This window comes from Sceloporus undulatus, chromosome 3 (assembly GCF_019175285.1).
Source record: "Sceloporus undulatus isolate JIND9_A2432 ecotype Alabama chromosome 3, SceUnd_v1.1, whole genome shotgun sequence".
Lineage (NCBI taxonomy): Eukaryota > Metazoa > Chordata > Lepidosauria > Squamata > Phrynosomatidae > Sceloporus > Sceloporus undulatus.
The window spans coordinates 274357189-274365569 of record NC_056524.1 but is presented as its reverse complement, the minus strand read 5'-3'; positions in this window follow the sequence as shown (position 1 = coordinate 274365569).

Sequence of the window (8381 nt, the reverse complement as noted above, 5' to 3'; positions counted from 1 at the left end):
AAGGAAGGAGACTCCACTGATAATCTCCAAGGAAGGAGTGTGTTCCACTGTCAAACAGCCCTCACTCAGGAAGTTCCTCCTGATGTTGAGCGGGCAATCTCTTTTCCTGAGAGCTTGCATCCATGGTTCTGCATTTAGTCTCTGGAGGCACAGAAACAAGCTTTGTTCCCCCCTCCTCAATGACGTCCCTTCAAGTATTTAAACAGGGGCCCCATAGACACCTCTAACCTTCTCTTCTCCAGGCTAAACATCCCCAGCTCCCTAAGTCCTCTCCTCATAGGGCTTCATGGTTTCCAGACCTCAACATTTTGGTCACCCTCCGTTAGCAGTGGCTCCAGTTTCTCAATGTCCTTTTTGAATTGTTTGTGCCCAGAATTGGACACAATAGTTCCCAGATGGAGCCTGACCAGAAGCAAATAGAGCAGCTCTATTACTTCTCTGTGATCTAGACACTATACTGTCTATTGATGCAGCCTAAACATTGCATTGGCCTTTTTAGCATCTGCATCGCACTGTTGACTCATGTTCAACTTGCACTCTGCTTGGGAACTCCCAGATCCGCTTTCACAGTTATCATTCTCCTCCTCCTTTTGAGACCATAGCAGTGGCAGCTAGCAAAGGGCACGATATATGCCACATTTTCCTCCCACTCCAGTCTAGTCAATTGAACAACACAATAGCATTCCTTTGAATGGCATGTTGTCTGTTGTGGCAGCAACTGGACTGATGAAATAGAGACCACGGAGGCAATAATATTTAAGGTCATGGTTGCAGAGTAGAAAATGGAAGAGAAATGTCACACATTGCAAAAACATTGCTTAAGAAGTCTGTTTATATTTGTGCAGCTGCAGCAGCAACAAATCCTGAACAGGAAGGACAAACTGTAGCTAGTTTGTTAAAAAAAGTTAAATAATTTGAAAAAATGAGTCAGGATAGGAAGCTTTAATTATGAATCCATAAATCGTGCAGTGGGCAAAATGTGTGTGTGTGGTGTGTGTGTGTGTGTGTGTATAGAGAGAGAGAGAGAGAGAGGTGTTGGGAGACAGGTGTGTGGAAAGGTCCCTGGACTCTCATGAGATGTATTCTAGAGCGCACATTTCTTAATATTAAATTGTTAATGCTCATGGATTCTTTAACGGAGACCATAAGATTCCTCTTTGGGCCTCATTCCCCGTTAAAACTAAAATTGGTCTCTTGATCAAATAGATGGATCGATTCAACACTGGATTGTGATTCCCACTACATTTGCTTCGATCTCATTTTCGGTCATCTAATTGCATTAAAAGAAACCCACTTATGGTTTGAATCAATTCTATTTAAATTGGTTCCTGAGGCAGATAACCACTTGTGGTTTTTGCATTAAGAAATGAATGTGGTTTAAATAGAAGCGATGTCATTTAAAAATGTCCATCATTACACACTTCTGCTTTAAATAAACCAATTTCTGATCTGCATCTGGTTCCCATTGCTCAGAAGTTGTCATTTAAAACCGTCGTTGTGAAACTGAATCCAATGTTAGTTCTGGTTCTTCACTGCACTGATTCGATTTGGTTGAAAAGAAGTGGAAAAAATCAATGTCAAAAAGACGTGGGTTAAATGTGTCCTAGAGCATGTTTTCCGCCTTTCAGAATCGCATCTGTGATTCAGATTAAGTGGGAAACCAGGTTGTTCAAAAACAGATTTGAACTGAACTATGATCCAGTTCAAAAGGTAGTGGAAATGAGGCCTTTATCTAACCAAGAGATGCAGCAGGTGTTTTGGATACCGAATATTCCCCATACTGTACTCTGCGCCTGTGAGAGACAACTGGTGGGAGACTTCTGTCCATGTAGGAGGGTACTGCTTTCTCTGCCTTTTGCTATGCATCCTCTTCTGATCCTGTCCTCTGGCTATGAGCTGCTCCTCTTGAATTTGGTGTCCATCGCAAATTTCTATCATTTTCTGTTCCTTGCAAATCACCCAGAATTCAAACTCACAATCTGTGAATGAGAAGATCATCTCTGGGACGGGGGCTTAACTACATGATTTGTTGTGGTGTGTGCCTTCAAGTCATTCCAATTTATGGGGACCTTAAGGTGAAACCTATCACAACACCTTTCAGAAAGGGGTTGCCTTTGCCTTCTTCTGAGGCTGAGAGAGTGTGAATTGGCCAAGCTCACCGCAATGGGTTCGAACCCTGGTCTTAGTCCCATTTCAAACCCCTACAACCACAAGGTGCTCTCTTAACCACAATGACAGAACTGCCCCTCCATTTCATAATAACTTTCTAACAAATTTTCTGGAGTGTTTTCCTTCCTTCGGGAAATGGCAACAACGGCACGACAACGAATAGTAGTGATAAAAGGGCTTTTCTGTTACTACAGATTTTGTCCCTGCCTTTTTTCTATTTGTGTATTTTATATGTATTAGCCTATTATTTCGTAGATTGTACAGCCAGAGGCAGGTTTACTCTTATATATTTATTGTTTTATGTACAGCGCTTGTGCAAATCTACAGCGCTATATAAATAATAAGAATAATAACAACATAATAAGATGTGTATATTTCTAAGAAGAAACCGGTGCGGGGAACAAGCGCAGAGTGTTGTAAGGAATGGGGGATGGAAGGTCAGCCCCATCACAGGCCTTTCCGAGCTCTTTGACTCCTTCTGGCAGCTGGAACCTGAACACTTTTAGCAAGTTGCTGGAAGAAAAGGAAAGAGCTCCTCTTTGCCACTGCTCCCCCAAACACATCCGAGCCCCTGCCGAAACAGGAAGGAAAGGAGTAAGCAAGTGAGTAAGAACAGCCACAACTCCTCCTCACTAAGAAGGGGATTGTGGGGTTGTAGCTACTAGGCTGGGGAACCCCAAAATGGTGGGGCATGAGTCCTTCCAAATAAGAATTCCATTCACCTGGGGAAAATTGTCCTTTAGTCCCATATTTCTAGCATAGCAGTTTAGTTAAAATGTGCAGTGACAACATTTTTGGATCGGTTGGATTCTGCGACAACATAATTGAACCAAATGGGAGTTTCACCCACTGGGGCTAATTTCGGCATGAAAGAGAGATAAAAAGCGCATTTAAAGCATCTTGCAAATAAAGCACAAAGTGGCAAGTAATTGTGCAAAAGACTATCACACGCAATGCTCAAATAAAGACGATATCGGAAATGCATGTCCATGAAAACCTGAAAGTAAAAAGATGCGCATTAATGCTTCTTTGTGACACTTTAAAAAGGCAGTTCTGGTGCAGTGTTGTGTGAAATCATTTTCACAGAATTATGCAATTTTCAGGGATATTCATGGGATAAACTCCCGATCATCCTCCATGTGAAGAAACTCCACGGAGAGGGAAATGCCAGAGGAGCAAGAAGGATGTTTGAAAGAAAGAGGCGCCAGGGACAAATGTAAGCAAAAAGAAAACCAGCCTGTTTTTTATTGACTATAGCAAAGCATTTGACTGTACTCTTGTCCACCACCTTGGCTGAGGGGTAGGGCAACGTGGAAAAACCGCAGATAACAAAACCACCATGTTTTTACCTGAGAGAACACCTCTCTAGGATTTCTCAGGTCCGCCAGGGCCACTCTGTGGTGCAACATCTGCCAGACATTGACCACCGAATTGCACTGGAGGAGCTACAAATGCCTAGGCGCGTGTTCTCTCTAGGGACATTCTCAGGTCCTCCAGGGCCACTCTGTGGTCAACATCTGCCAGACATTGACCACCGAATTGCACTGCTGGAGGAGCACAAATGCCTAGTGGAGTGTTCTCTCCATCTAGGGATCTCTAGGTCCTCGCAGGGCCACTCGTGGGTCAACATCTGCCAGACATTGACCACCGAATTGCACTGGAGGAGCTACAAATGCCTAGTGGAGTGTTCTCTTCTAGGGATCTCTAGGTCCTCGCAGGGCCACTCTGTGGTCAACATAGGCCAGACATTGGACCACCGAATTGCAGGGAGGAGCTACCAATGCCTAGCGGCGTGTTCTCCTCTAGGACCTCTAGGTCCTCCAGGGCCCCACTCTGTGTCAACATCTGCAAGACTTGAAACCACCGATGCACTGGAGGAGCTACAAATGCCCTAGTGGATGTTCCTCTAGGGATCTCTAGGTCTCCAGGGCCACTCTGTGGTCAACATCTGCCAGACATTGACCACCAATTGCACTGGAGGAGCTACAAATGCCCTAGTGGAGTGTTCTCTCTAGGATCTCTAGGTCCTCCAGGGCCACTCTGTGGTCAAACATCTGCCAGACATTGACCACCGAATTGCACTGGAGGAGCTACAAAAGCCTAGCGGCGGTTTACTCTCTAGGGACCCTCAGGTCCCCCAGGGCCACTCTGGTCAACACTGCCAACATTTGAACCACGAATTGCACTGGAGGAGCTAAACAATGCCAGTGGAGTGTTCTCTCTAGGGACTCTAGGTCCCTCCAGGGCCACTCTGTGGTCAAACATCGCCAGACAGTACCACAAATGCCATGGAGGAGCTACAAATGCCTAGCGGCGTGTTCTCTCTCAGGGACCTCTGGTCCTCCGGGCCACTCTGTGGTCAACATCTGCCAGACATTGACCACCGAATTGCACGGGAGGAGCTACAAAGGCCTAGTGGAGTGTTCTCCTGGGGATCTCTAGGTCCTCCAGGGCAACCTGTGGTCAACATCTGCCAGACATTGACCACCGAATTGCACTGGAGGAGCTCAAATGCCTGTGGAGTGTTCTCTCTAGGGACTCTAGGCTCCAGGGCAACTCTGTGGGAACATCTGCCGAATTGACCACCAAATGCACTGGAGAGCTACAAATGCCTAGTGGAGTGTTCTCTTAGGGATTCTTAGGTCCTCCAGGGCCACTCTGTGGTCAACATCTGCCAGACATTGACCACCGAATTGCACTGGAGGACTACAAAATGCCTATGGAGTGTTCTCTCTAGGGATCGCTAGGTCCTCCAGGCCACTCTGTGGTCAACATCTGCCAGACATTGACCACGAATTGCACTGGGAGGAGCACAAAGGCCTAGCGGCGGGTCTCTCTAGGGATCTCAGGGTCCTCCAGGGCCACCTGTGGTCAACATTGACCAGACATTGACCACCGAATTGCACTGGAGGAAGCTACAAATGCCTAGCGGCGTGTTCTCTCTAGGTACCTCTAGGTCCTCCAGGGCCACTCTGTGGTCAACTGCCAGACATTGACCACCGAATTGCACTGGAGGAGCAAAAAATGCCAGCGGCGTGTTCTCTCTAGGGATCTCTAGTCCCTCCAGGGCACTCTGTGGTCAACATCTGCCAGACATTGACCACCGATTGCAACTGGAGGAGCTATAAATGACCTAGCGGCGTGTCTCTTCTATGGATCTCTAGGTCCTCCAGGGCCACGCTGTGGCCAACATCTGCCAACATTGACCACCGAATTGCACTGGAGGAGCTACAAAGGCCTAGCGGCGTTCTCTCTAGGGATTCTAGGTCCTCCGGGCCACTCTGTGGGTCAACATCTGCCAGACTTTGACCACCGAATTGCACTGGAGGAGCTACAAATGCCGAGCGGAGTGTTCTCTCTAGGGATCTCTAGGTCCTCCAGGGCCACTCTGGGCAACATCTGCCAGTCATTGACCACCGATTGCACTGGAGGAGCTACAAATGCCTAGCGGAGTGTTCTCTCTAGGGATCTCTAGGTCCTCCAGGGCCACTCTGTGGTCAACATCTGCCACATTGACAACCGAATTGCACTGGAGGAGCTACAAAGCCCTAGCGGAGTGTTCTCTTCAGGGATCTTTCCCCCCAAGACATAACTGGATGTCCTTTGTGGTCGCTCCAACTATGGCCATCATTCTAATACAGTCCTCTTCTGGAGATAACTTGGCCTAATAAAATCTTCCCAGGAGGGAAAAAATCTTTGGCAATAATGGGAGTGAGGAAAGGGTTAAACCTCCCTTAAACCTTTAGTCCCAGGTCCTAATTTGATTTATTCCTTTGCAAACCACAGGAGAGCTAACTCAAATCTCCCACCGTTTCATTTACTCTCAACTCAATCCAAATCTCTGCGGAGATAAGGCCATAACACAGCGATAAACAACGCCTGCCCTCACCTGCTCCGAATGGCAAGAATTCCTCTCATAGCCACGAAATCCCATCCTTGTCCAAAAAATGGTGTGGGTTGAAACTCTTCTGGGGTCTCCTTGCTCAGGTCCAGAAGAACGGAGCGCAGATCTGTGATGACAATTGTATTCTAAAAGGAAGAAAAAGTTGTGGTCTGTACGCTTCCAGAACAGTACTTCCCCTGATCCACAGTAAGGATCAAAGGCCGCATCCGCACTGCAGAGATAATAACCAGGTTGACACCACTTTAATCTTAAAAAGTCATAATCCAGTTTTGGAGGAATGTAATATAATGCAAGGGAATCCTGGAATTGTAGTATTTTGTGAGGCATTGAGCTTCTCTGTCAGAGAGAGCTCTGGTGCCACAATCAACTACAATTCCCGGATTCCCTAGCACTGAGCCAGGGCAGTTAAAGCCGTCGAGAAACTGGGTTATTTCTGAAGTGTGTTTTGGACCCAATGAAAAACTGAAGCATTAGCGAATCTACTAAAACGCAATTCTGATTTGTCATATGTTGAAAGGAACTTGTCTTTGAAGAGGGAAAATAGGACATGTAGGACTTTTATATTGCCCAGATAAGTTAGCTGAATAAATTATTAGAACCATGAGTTTGGGGGTTGAATAAATTGAGAAACCAGTTTCTATAGAAAGCCAGACAATGGTCAGTAAGCTTTTGCTCAATAGACAAAAGACGGACATTAGCATCGGCAGACCAGGCTATAATGAAAGAAGTTTCGCATCTCTACATACGGAAACCCCTGAGGTGAGTTCCCCTTTTTACTGTCTGGACTGAAGTCCGGCAGGTATCCATGGGATGATACCATGTGCCACCTTGCCCCTGAGGAAGGGGCTAATGGAAGCAATGAGAGGAGAAACACTCTTTTCTTTGTATAATGAAAATGTATAAAGCTTGTTTCTCTGTAACTCTTTGCACAGTTTCTTGGAATGATGCAGAGCTGTGTCCTTGCATAGGCAATGAATAACTCCTTGTATCCTGTGAAGATTTGTGAAGTGTTTTCCTGGCTTTTGATTTTTCCTGTTTCGTCTTCACAAAGGTTCCAAATTTCTTGGACTTTAGGCTTTCTTCCCAGTTTGCTAGGCAGGCGGCCATTGCGTCTACATTGTGTACCTTGGGATTGTTATCCATGGATTCAAGCAACTCGTGCTTTGAAAATATCCCCAAAACACATAATTTTCCATAAAGTAAACCTTGATTTTACTGTTTATATAAGGGACACCATTTTACGCTGCCCACCGTATTAATGGGACTGGAGCATCCAGGATTTTGGATATCCATGGCGTGTCCTGGAACCAAATCCCAGCGGATACCAGGGCCCCCTGGTACTTGGCAGATGAGTGTGTCCCTGAATTTCAGGAGGGACTTTTCTCGACCTTCAAACTTTGCGTGCACAGGACGTTTCTGTATGGATATACAGTATAGCCCATAAAGGATCACCTTTGCTCTGCAGTACACAACGAAGCCGTATCACTTTTCTCTACCTTGGGAATAGTAAAACCTTGCATGTTCACACCTTCACGCTCCGCCTGGGAATCCCAACTGGTACAAAAATTTCGCCCGCAGGACCTCATGAACCACAGCGGTGGTGAAGGGCAGTTTGTGCCGATCCTGATAGCAGATTGCCATGAGAGAACCAAAGACACCGAATCTCCCTGTGCGCAACTTTTCTGAGCAAACAGAAGAAAGGGGGTCTTTCCTGAATAGAAAGCATATCTACTTTGCAAAGTTTAATCACTTTGATCAGACACTATCACAACCCATCTTATGTGAATCCTGGGATTGGTAGCTTTGTTAAGCAATTGAATTCTTTGCCAAGTTGTTAGGGCGTTTTCCCTGAACCTGAGCCCTGGAAGTCTCTGGCAAAGAATTCCAAGTACCGGCCAAAAGGCAAATGCTACCATTGCGGTTGGTACTTAGCATATCTGATTTGCTCTTACCCAACATCTGCATCCATGTGCATTCCCCGAACCTCTAAGATATATCCCCGGCATCGAGGAATAAATGTTGCCCACAAAAAACCATGATATAGTTATCTCTTAGTTTTAAGGGAACACTCCTTTTAGTTTCACTCTCTCTAACCTTTCAAGGGCATTAGCCACAATTAATTTCATTTTATATTCATGTACTGTACTTATTTGATCTACTTCCTAGGTAACCAGGATCCAAAGTGGTTTGCAACGTAATTAAAGACAGTAAGAATACGGACAAAAACAGTTTATGCTATTAAAAAGGTAATAAAAAAGTTATATATAAACTGGAATGTTGCTTTAAAGCTGTGTTGTGGGAAGCAGGA